The sequence below is a fragment of the Acomys russatus genome, chromosome 26 (assembly GCF_903995435.1).
Source record: "Acomys russatus chromosome 26, mAcoRus1.1, whole genome shotgun sequence".
Classification (NCBI taxonomy): Eukaryota; Metazoa; Chordata; class Mammalia; order Rodentia; family Muridae; genus Acomys; species Acomys russatus.
In genome coordinates, this window is record NC_067162.1 from 15,738,542 (window position 1) to 15,754,003 (window position 15,462).

Consider the following 15,462-nt stretch of genomic DNA (forward strand, 5'->3'; position numbering starts at 1 on the left):
TCAAAAATGGGGCACCAGAGTCAGACCCTGCTCTTCACATAACTGTGGATGATGTCCTGTCCATTGGGTAGATCCGAGTAGGGGTTCGATGTTTACTACTTTTATTGTCCTTGGTTAGTGTAATAGTTTGAGCAGACCCCCCCCTGCGCCCTGATACACCAATCTAGTAGGTTTCTAGGACCCTCTGGATCCTATTTCCCTATCTCCTGTATTTCTCTTACCTAGAGTCCCAGGTGGAAATCCTCACATCTATCCAAATCTCCTGGTAAGTGAAGACTTTCATGGGACATGCCTTTTGGGCTAGTGCCCAATTATAAGTGAGTATATACCATGTGAGTCTTTCTGCTTCTGGGTCAACTCACTCAGTATGATCATCTCTAGTCCCATCCATTGTTTATTTTTGAGTTCTGTGTATAGTATAGATTTCAATTCCTTGTCAGGTGTATAGCTGGCAAAGGTTTCTAATTTTTACATCTGTATAATATTTGACTTTTAAAATAGTAAACAGGAGATTGTTACGCACTTTTGTAGAAGCAGTGCTCACATAAACTGCTGTTCATACAAGCTGAAGAATAAGAACTTGGGAGGGGAGGGGCGGCTCTGGCAGAGTAAGTTGTGTGGAAGAGACTCTTTCTGTGCTAAACTTAGGCATTCATGTCTCTGTTGGTTTATATTGCTTCCTATTCTGCCTTCTTAAGTTCTTGGCCAAGCTAGATCCCTCCAGCTTATGACTGTTCCTGTTTCTCTGGGGCCCTGTAGTCTATGAAGAGGCCCATGGTGCTTGTCAAAGCAGAGCCTTTGTTCTCCATATCAGGCACCATGTCAGTGGCAATTTATTGTTTGCTGACTGACTCATGAACTGTAAAGGAAGAAAAAAAGAAGACAGTAAAATGTCTACTGGAGCCTCATAGGCTAGGTTTCTCTGTTCTTGGTGCTCATAGGTAAATAGCTTTGCATGGGTCTTGGTCCTCACTGAAGCTCTTCAGCAAGATGGTGATGAAGTTTATCCGTTCTTGAAGTGTTGATGGGTGATTCAATGTTCCCTAGACTTGACTTATGTTGTTTTTGCTTCCTGATACCATTTTAGGTGGTCCTCAAAGGGTATCCTACCAGGAGGGGTTGCTATGGAGCCAGCCAGCCTTCCAGGAAACACTGAGTTCAGATCTGGTCACATGACTAGTCTATCATCTTCCCTTACACCTCCTCCTGGAAGACATGGTGGAGAGCCCTCCTAAGCATTCTGTTCATATCTTGAGACAATATGTCTGAAACTACCATTCACTTGAGAGTCTGAGTCAATGTCCTAAAAGGGCCAGACATCCTGGCTACAGATGCCAAAAGGCTCACTCACAACTCTGTTGTACCCTGGTTTCTCTGCTTGTATCTCCATCTCTCTCAGGCCCTGTGACAAGGACTAGTGTCAGACCCACATATCTACCAGGTCTCTGAACATCTAGAACCTAGCTCAAGAAAGATTTCTTGAGTAAACGAATAGAAAAAATGAGTTTCCACAAAAGAATGCATTATTCCAAAATTTACTTCATTCTTTTCTGTCTTTTCCATAATGAACAGGAGTTTGCTAAAGGAGTGGGATCTTTCCACTAAAGGAAATCAGTTCTACCACAAGATATTAAAAGCTTTCCACTCCTTTAACTGGGTAATTATAAAATCTTCCTCACCAAGTAGAGAAAGAAAAATAAAGTAACAGTGGTCAAGGAGAAAGAGGGGGGACTTATATCACCCACTTGGCCTACTGTGCAAATTCAGAGCCTTGAGCGGGGGTCGGGGGCTGCAAGAATTTGGATGTTGAATGTCCCCCACAACCAACGTGCTGAAGTCCTGGACTCCTGGGAAGTGGTATTGGATGTGGCAGCTGGTGGGAGGTCCATCTATTGGAAGCATGCCCCTTCTTGAGGATTCAGGAACACCCAAAGCCTTGACCTCTCCTTTCTATCCTTGCCAGGAGGTTCCTGCCCTTGCCATTCAGCCCCCAACAAGAGGCCTAAAAGCAGTAAATCTACCTGATTAGGAATCTGAGTCCTAAAACCATAAGTCACCAGAAACCTTTTCTATGAGTTACGTAGTTTGCTATAGTGACAGAAGGCTGGTTAGAGCAGCCTGCTGAAATTTGGAAAACCTCTGTGTCATGTATCTCATAGTGGAAGGGACTTCAGCCTATTTGTCCTACTCAAGGGCATGCGTAGACTGTTAGTCCCCACCGTAGCAGTTCCACTATGAATGTCAATTGGTCTTAGGTGATGTACTTAGTGTTGGGCGGAGGGTAGAGACGGACACAGACAAGCTCATTCAGTTTCCTTGAAGATGCATTAGTGATGTCTCCAGCTCATCCCACATCATAAGAATCGAGTGTCTTTTGGAGGAGAAATTCGAAAGCAGACCAGAGCTTCTCCAACTTCCGAATGGGCTCTGCTCCATATGTGCCCCTGGCCCAGACCACTGTGCCATGGGTGGCCGTTAATATGTTATTTCCCTTCCCTGTATCACAGTATAAAGGGCTTTAGCAGCGACCTTTCTATCAAAACATCCTTTGTTTAGAATGAAAAGCTATTCACGGTGAGAGCCTTATCTAGGGGGTTTATGCAGAGGATCAAATCCGAAGAGCGAGATTCGTTTACTTTGTATTAAATGAGCTTGGTTAAGGAGTCTCGATTTTGGCAGAAAGGTGCATTAATCCCAGCTGCAGAACAGATCTCTCTTTTCACAGCTCCTGGTTTACTTTCAGTACAGTTACACAGGGAGCCTTTTGTTCCCCAGAGTAGCTCTGTATTTAAATACAGTAAATATAGCAAAATTACCTTCTTAAAATGACACAAGAGTCCCTCCAGCGCGGGTTGCCCATAATGGCCTCAGTGTTGCGGGACCAACTTCATGGCTTCAGAAAGCCTCTCAATTAGTTTGGACAGATGGGTTTTATCCTGTGGAAATCAATGAGTTTTTGTGAGTTTGACTTAATTTTTATGCAGCTAGCACTTTGAGATGAAATTAAAATATGGATGAAAAACATATTAAAGTTTCCCCTGGGTTCGTAGCTGTTTGTACATTTACAAGGTGTTAAAGAGATGATTTAAAAACTAACTCTGGAAGGGATCAATGCAAGCGACCATGATTTATGGGCTTTCATGACATTTTTGACACTTTGGACTTAATGTCTTGTGTGTGTCGAACCACTAATTATCTTTTAAATCATAAGGGTTTCGTGGTATTTTATAAGTGTAATATAATATACTGGATTGTATCATATAGGAGAGCTCTGTGAACAGCCTGCTTTACGTGCTTGGCCGAGTGAAGAACACATTTAAGCAAATTTGGGCTGAACCTGGCTAAAAAGGCTTCTTCATAATGCTGCAAAGCTGGCACATTGCTTTTATCTGCCAGACTCTAGAGAAGTCGGAGCTTTGCTTGCTTAAATATGTGTATGGGACTAAGACTGCCTAAGTTATTATAGTAGGAACCAAGTCAGACAATGCCTGGTGACAGAGTAGGTGCCCAGTGAGGAAGGGTGGAATGAATGCATAATTACATGGCCGACAGACCCAAAGTTTGCTTGCTTCCACCCTTTCTGCAAACAAATGTCTTTCAAATTGGATTAGTCAGAAAAACTCAGTGACTAACAGAAGTAATTTAACAGATTTCCCAAAGATATAATGTACCTTGTTCTGTTACCAACAGGGAATGCCCAGCCTAGCTGAAGGACACAGACACCTGCCCCAGAAAGGGGGACCAGTGAAATCTCCGCTGAGACTCAAAGCCAGAATGGATGTAAGGATGTCAGGAACATAGCCATGTTCCCTTTGGATGGATGTAAGGACATCAGGAACATAGCCATGTTCCCATTGGATGGACATAAGGATGTCAGGAACATAGCCATGTTCCCATTGGATGGACATAAGGATGTCAGGGTCCCATGGTACGAGAGAGCTGGCCTGTAACTGTGCAGTTCAGGGTGAAAACAGCCCTAGTGTGAGCTTTTCAGACCTGACTACTGAAACCACTTGGAAACAAAACCCGGGCCTAGTAGCAAGGCCTGTAAGGGTGGGCTGCCTGGAGGTGAGCCTGTCTTTATTCTTTATCGCTGATGCCTGTCTTCAGACTGATGAAGAAACCTGTCCTCCAGTTTTTCTAAGCAGTTTGCGATTTGGTCTTCTCAGCTAGGGAAGCAGTGGCTGAGGGTAAGGACCAATAAAGAAGAGAAAAGCCTCTTCTCGCCACATTTTAGTGTTGATGTTCACTCCCATCCAATTTACTTTCACCTTATGGAAAAGGGTGGGGCTTAGGTTGTCTGAATGACTCCCCACACACATCATGACTTCTAAGTAGGAAGGTACAGCTATTGGTAGGAAATCACAGAAAAGGAAGTCAGGTCACTTGTAGCATGTCACCTCTGATTTACGAAGCAACTCATACTGGATTGATACATTTCATGGATTATCTTATTCAACAGCGGAGCAACCTTCAAAGGTAAAGATTAATATCAAACTCATCAAATGGGATTAAAGCAGTCATAGGGCTGAGTGCCTGCCATTGGTTTAAAAGCAAGAGGTTGAGGCAAGTAGAATGTTCATAAACCCTTATTCTTACTGTCTCGTTGTCTCCCTTTGACACCGTACTTAAGGTCAGCCTCTGGAGCCTGGAGGTAAGAGCAGCAGGAGGGGCCAGGGTGCTGGCAGCTAGGCTGGGAAAGTCAAGCTCACGACTGGACAGTCACAGGACAGGGTACCTGGTATCGTTTGTAAGGCAAGGGTACTCGTAAAATGCTGCAGACAGAGAGGGAGAGTGTCCCAGGTGGGGACGAGATTCACACTGAAGACAGATTTATAGAGCAATGCTTCTAGAAGTGTTTGGATGACAATCACACAAACTCAACGGATAGTGCCGTTAAACTGAGTCACTCTGAGCATAAACCTGCCTCCATGCCCGGGCTATAAAGTGTGGGCTGAAACAATGTCCATACATCCCAGACGCACCCTAGCTTGATGTAATAACAAATTGTAGCCTAGCTAAGGGTAGATATACCCTGGTAACCAAGCAACTGAGTTGCAACCTATCACAGCTAGTCAACAATGTCCAAGTCGCTTCTGTATGTCACTTCCTCTCCGCTGGCTGTAAAATGATCTACACATGGGTGGGTGTGGCATTTGGAACTAGCTTTGGTCTTGAATACTTACCTAATTTCACAGTCTTTTCTTGTTCCAGTAAATTCTGTGAAATGAGCCTCTGACTAAGATTTTTCTCTAATAATGCCATCTATCTTTCTCATGAAAAAAAAAAAGTGAAAATGTCACCTTTCTTCAATGTCACCATCAGTCACTATGTTTTTCTGAAACCCTTTCTTTACTGAGCCCCCACCCCCACCCCTAGCATATGGCTTTTGTGATCTGCTTGCATGCCTTCTAGGCATTGTAGTCCTACTTAAGACAGGAAAAAGATGAGGGAGGAGAAGGAGGAAGAGGAGGAGGAGGAGGAGGAGGAGGAGGAGGAAGAAGAAGAAGAAGAAGAAGAAGAAGAAGAAGAAGAAGAAGAAGAAGAAGAAGAAGAAGAAGAAGAAGAAAAGAAAGAGGAAGGTGAAAATACCAAACTCTTCGAAGTGATTGCACCATTTTCACTCCTGCCCACAGTGCAGGGCTTTCTGTTTGTTGTGGGGCAGTTTTAGCTTGATGTCTTGAACAAAACTGTGGTTCCATTGATAAGAGGAGGCAGTGAGAGCAAGGGCACCATGAACCACGAAGATGAAATGGAGTTAAGGAGAGGAGGGAGCTCATGGAAGGCAGGAAGGACTGCAGGTTATAGCAAGAGGAGCTTGACCAGAAGTAGAACTCTAGGCTAGAGTGGGAAGTGCGTGTGGGAGTGTCTACAGGGTGAATTGCACACAGCTTTCCATTGAATGCTTGCTTGCAAGCATTACCTTTATTGTATAATGGACAAGAAATCATTGGCAATTTGTGTGTTTTCTTTGACCTTTGAAAAGTGAAGATTTATGTACAACAAATTGAATTTTTAAAAACACAACTTGGTGAGTATTTATATTTACATAAGATCTCCAAACCATCCCCTCAATCAAGATAATATATATTGGCACCCCACCTCACCCCTGGCTTCATATGCTCTTCTTCCTAATCCATCTTTCCCTTCACACTTACTCTCTGAAATTCTTGAGATCTGTCCATATTACAGCAAAGTCATTTTTTTTTTTAAAATAAGGAATATTTTGTTCAACTTTCCAGTTTCAGTTATAATAAAGTTTCTGTAATCCTTGTGGGCAAATGTTTGTAAGGACATATTCCTTTATTTTTCTTCAATAAATGCCCAGAACTGTAGTGGATGTACATGTTTTTGTTTTGATGGCAAGGGTGGAATATATAATGGATATAAACATGTTTTTGTTTTCATCTTAAGTGTGGGATGGGGAACAGACTTGTGAGAGAACAGGTGGTATTTATCCACTAGAAGATGAACCATCTCATGTCAGGGCTTGTTTTTTGCCAGCTGAAACATCTTAGTACGGATGCTGAGAGCATATGTCTGTCTGTCTGTCTGTATGTATGTGTGTGTGTACACACACACACACACACACACACACACACACACACACACACACATGCCCAAAAGAGGAGGTGGGGCTTTTTGGGTATTGGTGTTGTTTGGTTGTTCATAGCTGCACTTCAAGATGCTCCTAGAGAGAACTGCACCAGATAATGCTTCAGGGCTTCTGGTTCCGGCTGCTGTTCTAGGTTCCAGCAGCAACTTTGGCTGAATTGCTGGTCAGCTGAAATCCTGCCAACTATGCCAGGGGAATCGCTCCCAGGAATTTATGTGGATTATATATCTACAAATATCTATATATTTATTCTCTACTTTAAAATATATAGTAATGTACATAGTCTTAGATGAATGCATATTATGCTACTATGAAAATGCTTGGATCAATATATATTAATATATTAGTGCACATAAGGACATACATCTTAAGACAGATGTATCTTTATGTCATGTCAGGTCATATTCAAGATGAAATTAAGGCAGCTCATTTTCCTTTCTTCCTTCCTTCCTTCCTTCCTTCCTTTCTTTCTGGTTTTCCGAGACAGGGTTTCTCTGTGTAGCCTTGGCTGCCCTGGAGTAATTTTGTAGGCCAGGCTGGTCTTGAACTCACAGACACCTGCCTGCCTCTGCCTCCCAGAGTGCTTGTATTACAGGTGTGATAAAAGAAGATAAAAATGGGAAGGTTAAGGTGAGGGAAAGGTGAATGATCATGCATTTATTTAGTATGTAACATTCCAGGCTCTGTGCTAACTAATCTCATGATTGTGCAAGAAATTTCCTCGACCTTGAAGAACCAAGCATTAAGTTGGTAGTAAGTAGACATCAGCTTCCCTTCATAACAGACCTAGATTCAAAAAGTTGCGCCTATAAGGTTCCCCGTAGCACCAGACCTAAGTCTATACAGTTTCCCTCTGCCTTGCCAAATGTGAGCTGTAGTGTTCACAGCATGGTGTATCACCACAGCCTATGATCTCATAAACAAAGTCTCCACGGGATCTCATTTTGCCCAGTATCACACCTCGAGAAATTTTTATTTTATTCACCCACATGGAAAATATGCAAATGAGTAGCATACCTGCATTTATAGTTCATTACTTCCTAGTTAAAGCAAGCCATTAAACTGTGTACTCACATTTATGAGGTGGTGATTTGAATTTTTATGTATCCCGATTAAATGGAAAGCATTTTCTTAAATTCATAAGCTCTATGGCAACCATCATCAAGATCTCTCACAGGACGCCAGTGCGGAGAGAAGACCCTGTGGCCTTCATTCTTGCTGGATTTAGACCAACTTCTGTTTGCTTCTCTGCCTCTAGCACATATACAGAAAGCCTTACTCCTTTCTTCGCACCATAGGTGTATATGGAGTGGGTGCAGGGCAGTTGACATGAACCACAGGCACAAATGGGTTGCAAAAGAGTTGTCATCCCCATCCATGACAGTGAAAACATGTCCAGTCCTGCATGTTATTCCCAAGAGGATTACATGTAGATTCTTAATGTCTGTCCATTGGATACAGTGGGTATATTGGCCACTCCTGTTTTATAGACTGGAAAAAGGCAAACTCAAGTTAAGCCACCTTAAAAATAGCCAGTAGGTAAACGTTAGAGACTAGGCTAAAGCCTCTTTGGCTAGATCTTAATGCCTCCATGTCATGTTAGTTCCTGCACTGTGAGTTGGCTCTACAACCCCCAAACCATCTAAATTACGAATCTATGTGTGCATAAGCCTGTTGAGCTTCTTGCTTCTCTTAGCTTTGTTTGTTTGTTTGTTTGTTTTGCTACATTTAAGTAATTGACCATTTCTTATCCTTATTTTACTAGGAAGGAACTGTTGTGCTGTTTTTGTTCATCTTTCTGCAAGGATAAGAACAATTTAAGGCAGAAGAGATGCTGTGTCCAGCTATTCCAGGCTCTCCCAGCATGCCACAGAAGGGGCAGCCAGAGGCTTTGTATTATACTCTCTTACGTGATGACTGGGTAGCCTGCTCTGGACTAGGATGTAAGGGAGAAGGAGAAAGAGACTTGTGCTGTCTTCACGCATCAAAGCCATGATTCTCTTGCCTTGGCCTCTCAAGAGACTGGAGTAGAGGCATATTCTACCACATTCATCAAAAAAGGCCATCCCTGAAGCTTGGTTCAATCCTGCTTGCTGGTCTAGGTATCAGCTGTTGCTAAAACTCAGTTATCAAAAACGACAATCTAACCAAGATAAGAAAGCTTAGAAACGGATTAGGGAAATAGGCGTTTCTTTAAGACTCCGATCCTTTCTCCTTGACTTTAGCCCGTGTCAAGGTGCTCCTGGGTTCAGCCTAGTGTTTGGTTAATATCTTCTCCATACTGGTTTTTTGATGTCATGTTGGCCCTCAAATGGTCCCACAGCGAAGCCTAGACTCCTACAATCCATCAGGAAGACTCCAGCTGAGGGCAGTGCTGTGGTCATTGTGCAAGTAAGAAAACAGTCCCAGGTTCCAATCAAGAATGAAGACACCCAGGAAAGTATGAGCATTCACAGGATAGGAAATCTGGGTTTATTTTAAGAGTTGCATCTGTTATTAGCCAACAAGAGATCTAAGATTTATTTAATGCTGGTCTCTGTGAGGATTTTGGGGTTTTGATCATTTGCTCTAAATTCACCCAGAGGTTTTGGGGAAACTGAGGCACTGCCCAGGACGGGACTGGAAAGAAGGCAATAGGAGAGATAAGTATACTTTGAGTAATAAAAGTCCTACACAACAAACTTTGTCTACATGAGAGGCCAGACTCTGCCTGGAAGCAGCACTCTGTTGCCCTCAGCCCTTTCACACTGGGCACACACTACACTATAGAACAGGATGCTCACACCTTCCCATTGTGTCCTGGCATATAACCAAACTCCCTTCTCTCAGCTTCTTGGAACTGTCTCCTTCTCTCTGGTATCAGGAAATGCTTTTCATAGCTTGTTCTGTTTTCTTAACATTCTCTTAGCAGTTCAGCGCCACCTGTTAGAGTCTTGGCCCTCCTCAATGCCTCATAGTTTCTTGGAAAATCTTAAAATACTCCCATCCTACACTACCTTTTATCCCATTTTGGCACTGACCTTTCACACCACCTTCTTCCCTAATGCAAAACACTTATCACATATGTGCTTTCTCATGTGATTATTTGGTGAATATGTCTTTCCTCCCTACGCAATGACCTCTTGAGGCCCTTCTCTGGGAATGCCTGGTTTATAAATTGCATTGCCTCAGCCTACCACAGTGTTACCACTGAGCCTGGCACACACATAAGTGCTCAACAAATACCTGCTGGATAAAGCTGAGCATTCATTGCCCCAGAAGACTGTCATTATGACCGAGACCCTACAAGAATCAACGGGTGAATCTCATCATAAAACCATAGCTAAAATGTAATAAAATCTACCTCCAAACCACCAGCTCTAATAACCCAGGTCTGGACTTCCCCACAACCCCAGATCAGCTATGATGTGCTCAGGCCCTCATTTCCTCCAGTGACTTGAAGCCAGAGCATGCTTTGTGTTTTAATTTCCTCTTTTGAAAACCTGGACTATAACAAAATAGCAAGGGCCAGTGCACACTCACTCACCAGCCTATCGTTGGAAGCCTGGCTAACAGACACAGGGAGATTATTAACACAATAAACTATAATTCTGCAAATTTGTACTCGGGGACTTTTTATTGCCTGGTTGGGGACTATTTAATCTATGGCTGGACTCCTTGGGTACTGGATTACTTTGTTACTAAGTAACCAGGTAATTGACACATGAACCAAGCGGTTTACAAAGATGCTGTGTCCAATATTATATTTTATGAACTTAGTAAAACCTCTGGTTACATATTTAGAATTTTAATGAAGTTTTTGGCATTTTAATAATCACATTCCATATCATAACCAATTTCCTAACAGCTTTGGGTTTCCTTGTAATACTGGCTCTGAGAATGTTTTTTGGAATTTTTGCCTTTATTGATAATTTTTAATAGCTCCCAGCACCCCATAAATGACTCTAAAATTAAAACACCTGAGAATGTTTGCATAGAGCACACGTCTATCCTAGGTCTTATTCCCTTGCTAAATTTTTACCTGTAGTATAGTGGAAAAGGTTTTAAACTCAGCATTCAGAGATCTGTGTTAGCTCTTGGCTTTGCTGCTACTGTGTGACCTGGTGATCCCATGTAACCACTGAACCTCCATTTCCTGCTCAGGAAGTGATAATCATTTCTTAATTTGGAGGGTAGAGTTATGAATTAAAATAAATGCTATATGAAGGCGTTTCATGCCCCATAAAATACCACATCTATGTATTATTAGTAGCCGCCTTCTGCTGTTCTTATTGGCGCATTCGCACATTTTTGTCTTTGATTCTGCATGTACTATAGTCCCCAATAACAACCTTATAACCGCACTCCTGCAAATTGAAGTCTCTTAAAATAAGATTTTCTTCAAGCACTGCCTTCCAAACTCCAACTTGGAGCTAAGTAGGAAGGGACGTGACAGTCTTGGTGGGTTTCTTTTGCCTTCGCTGTATACGGACCTGGCCTGGGCTCATGGCTTCAGGGCTTTTCAGCTCCACTGCTTACAGATCCAGCAAGGGTTCATGATTTGGGCTTTACTGTGCACAGACCGAGCCTGGCTTCATGGCTTCTCATCGTCTTGCTCGCTGAGCATCCTCAGACCAGACAGGCAACGGGACATGTGTTCACTCTTCTGGGATAGGCAGAGAAGTGCGAGGCCACCACTACAAGACTGCTAGGGCCTCTTTGCTAAGACAGATACTCTCTGGCAGACATTGGTTTGAGTTACAGTCCTCTAGGGTCAACAGTCCTCCCTCCCTGTTGCAGAGAGGAACAGAGGAATCCCTGAATGAAGATGTACAGTTGCCAAGGGCCCTAAGGCCTGAGACTTGTGGAAAAGCCTTCCTCTGGCAGCTGTACAAATGTTGAGGAAGAGTTCAGAAAGCAGGAACAGAAGTTTTCTCCTCCTCGGATGTTTACAGCCTGTGATTGTCCCCTATAGAGACCTCCCACCAAGACTCCCTTTAACTCCCCCTCCCTGCCCCGACTCCTGGGTGGTACCCAGTAAAGACTCCAGTCATCTATACTCCTCCTTGCCAGCTGGCCTTGTCTCCATCTGCCTTCCTGCTTTGTGCGTGGCTTAGAGGGCATCTTACAGGATGCGTGCTTGACAGAGAGACTGCCATGTTGAACTCACAAGCCTTATAGAGGACTAGCAGAGGCTGACATCTATATGCTGCATGTTCACTCTTTGTTTATTTGATTTTTACCCTCTTCTCCCCCTAAAAGATGGAATTCTGATCTCCACAAGGAAGGGAAGGTTCAGAGACATCATTAAACAGCCAGGCTGAGTTCGCAAAGCCTGGTGTAAGCGGATCCTGGGCTCTACCTTTCTTCTTCCTACTGTACTCCATAACCATGGCAACCATCTGTCCTGTTAATGTTAGTGTAGCATCCTTTCTCCCAGTTCAAACTCTCTCCACAGCCACACCCTGATATTCCTATTGACAAGAGGCCTAAAGAAGAATTTTAGGTGCATCTTTCCCCATTTTCATTGAAATTATCTCCCTAATACTGGCTGCCACTTAGTATGTGATATACCCCAGCCACCAGTCCCCAGGCCACAATCAGAGGACAAAGAAGTTCCATAAGATAAAACAACGCCCCGCCCCACTCTAATGCCACCATTGTAAGAATGTTCCCTGAGCCCTGCTGCTACAGTCAGGTCCTGTAGCCATCTCCTGCCCCAACTATTTCAATAGTTTATGTAACTCCGGGATAAACTGTCCTCTCCAAGGAAGTTCATCAAAGGGGGGGAAAAAAAAGGCAAGTAGAGACAAATTCTTTGATACGTGCTTCTCAGTTCTAATAGCGATGACATTGTTGGTGGCACACAAAGTCAGAGCGGTCTGACTTAGACACTCGGATTCTTAAAAACTGATTCAAAAATTACTGCTGTGCAGCTCACAGGAAGAATGGTTGCCCTTTAGCGGAGCTTTTATGCCAAGCATCTCATTTGCTTTCCACCTCCTTCTCTAACAGCTACATTGCTATTAATACCTTTAGAAAATGCACCATATTACAGGAGTGAAAAGCAGAGGGGCGAGAATGAGGTGCCCTTCTTGCACCCCAGCACTCTGTGAAGGATAATGCCCATTCCCGGGTGTTCAGTGTCTCCCTGGAAAATGGAAGGGCCCCAGGATTTCAGTCACACAGATTCCTTGGGGGTGGGAAAGAGCTGAGGCAACCCAGGCTGTAGCCCTCGTGAAGGGTACGGTTGGTACCTTGAACAGACCAAACCCTCAGGAGCCACTCCTCAGGCACCTGAGATCCTCAGGAAGCTAAACAGAGGACTGAAGAAATGGAGCACTTTTAATATATTCAAGATGCTTCTCTGTTGTCACCATAGCCCTGGCCCACCTGGCTCCAAGGGCACCCAAAATATAGAAATTCTAAAATGGATTCATAATTGTTTTTTTGTTGTTGTTGTTGTTGTTTTTTTAACCATTTACAAGAATGAAATACAACCTTTAAAGCAGAGAGACAGCACAAATGCAATATTTTCATGGTTATGCGTTGGTAAGAGAACTGCAGTTTATGAAAGTTATCATCAAATCCAAGCATGACAGCATGCGCCTGTAGTCCTGGCACTTGGGAGGGTAACACAAAGTGAGCGTGAAGTGAGGCTAGCTCAGACTACACAGTGAGTTCAAGGTTCGCCTGGACTGTAGGGGCTTTATAGACAGTACAGCACAACATTGTGACAGAAAGACCTGTAGGTTACCTGTAGTAACCTGAGAAAACTTTCGTTTATACTCTCTTATTATAGTGTAGCTCCGGGACTGTAGGTATAAAACTTATAATTGCCTCCAAAGTGAAGTCATACATGACAAAGGTGCTTTGTTTCCGTGATGACGAGCCAATTCCAAGCCAATCATAGTCCAGTGACTCCAGGACAAAGTGCTCATTCTGCATACTTCCCCAGGTCATCTCATGGTCCAGCACTTTGAGGACATATGCAAGATCTAATAGTCTCAAAATACAGCATCATGCCCAGTTAGGAGAAGTATACTCTCCCAGGCAGTAGTCTGATGGATGGCTTCATGTACTCAATGATGGGGTGATAGCCACAGGGCAATGGGAAACCCTAACATCCAAAAAGGATGGTGATGCCAAGACTTTCATACAGTGCTGCATTTGATTTGAGCGTCGAGCTATAATTTGAGAAATCACTGTAATGTTCTCAGTCCTCTGGAGTCCTATTGCCCACAGTCAGTTAAGGCATGAGATAAGCCAAGTGTAGACAACACACTTTTGCCTTCTCAAAGATAGAGTTGGCTTAACAAAATGATGCACTTGGTAGCTGAGGCCAGTTCTTTCTAAGGAACTGAGGAATGGAGTCTTCTGTAGAGAATTCTGGCATCCACATATATAAGAGGAGCTTTTTGCAGCCCCACCAGTGGTATAAATAGTGACACAGAGACTTTTATATAGTTTAAAGCTTAGGTTTTTTGCTGGAGCAGTCTTCCAGCCACTGTTTAAACTTACCTCAGCTATCCTAGCCCACAACCTGCCACATGCCTCACTCTTTACCTCTCGGCTCCTGTTCTCATCTGTCTGTTCTCTTCCATGTCTGTTTCGGAATCTCTGCCATTTTCTTTCTTCTCCCAGTGTCCCTCCCTGTCCCAGAAGTTCTGCCCTCATACTTCCTGCCCCAACTATTGGCTATCAGATATTTGTTACAGCCAATCAACAGAAGGACAATATCTGACACATCTCTTAGATTGCCTCTAGGTAATCTATTCTGACTTTCAAGTATCTGAGCAGGTGTGGAAGGACAAGTAGGTTACAAATATAAAGCCGGTGATCGGCCACAGAAATGGCAAGCCAAAATCCTGTAGGAACTTAGCTCTCTGCCAAAAATGCAGAGGCACACTTTCACACAATGTGAAGGAAAGTCACCTCTACACACATAGAGTTCAGAGCTTTGGTTATTTAATTATGAATTTAAGCTGTACTTGGATTTCCTCATATAGACAAAAAATCTGTGACCTCATCTAATAAAAAGATAAGAGTATAGGATTTAGTCATCATAGCTCAATCTTGACTACAACTCTGTCTTCACTTTTGTCTTCGGGTTTAGCCTCCTCTCGGTGCCAGCATGAATGTCTTGTGTTTGTATGTGCTTTGTAGGCATGAGCTCTGACAGTTTTTTATTCCTCACCAGGTTTCTGAGGATGTTAGCTCAGTGAATAGAGTGGAACATGTACCACCTCCCGTATCACAGCTGTCAGCTGTAAAGGGTCCAGAGTCTTGGTGCCTGTATAGTCACCTCTTCTTTTGCTTCCCACTGCCCTGTGGCTAGTGACCTTAAAGACCAGATACAAGCATGTGTATGGCCAGGCTGTTTGATGTACCATGGGTAATAAAGTCCCTTGGCTTATTTATTCATCTAGCAATTTTGCATCTTGTGGTAGCATCCATGAAAACTGTGTCAGTATAACTTGTAGCTTACAAATGAGATACAACCCAGATTTGTTTGTGATACACGTTTAACACCTGCTTTGTTGTAGTTGGATTTTGGCATAGGCAGACATATTGTTGCTGTCAATAGAACCAAGGGAATAGGCCTATTTGTTTAAAATCTCTGGAAGAAAGAGGGAGTAGCTATTATAATTGTAAATAGCAGCCCCAAAGTTCACTTAGATTGGGTTGACAGAGTCATGGCCTTGACCCTAGAACAAAGCACTTCCATGCAGCAATGCAGGAGTGGGTGGCCCTCACTTCTGCATGGGTTTCTGGGATGATTGTTGACCGCCAGAGTGAATTTGGCTCCCCCGGGAAGTTCATAGGGTGAGTATGAACTCTAAGGATACATGGATAAACTCTGCGTT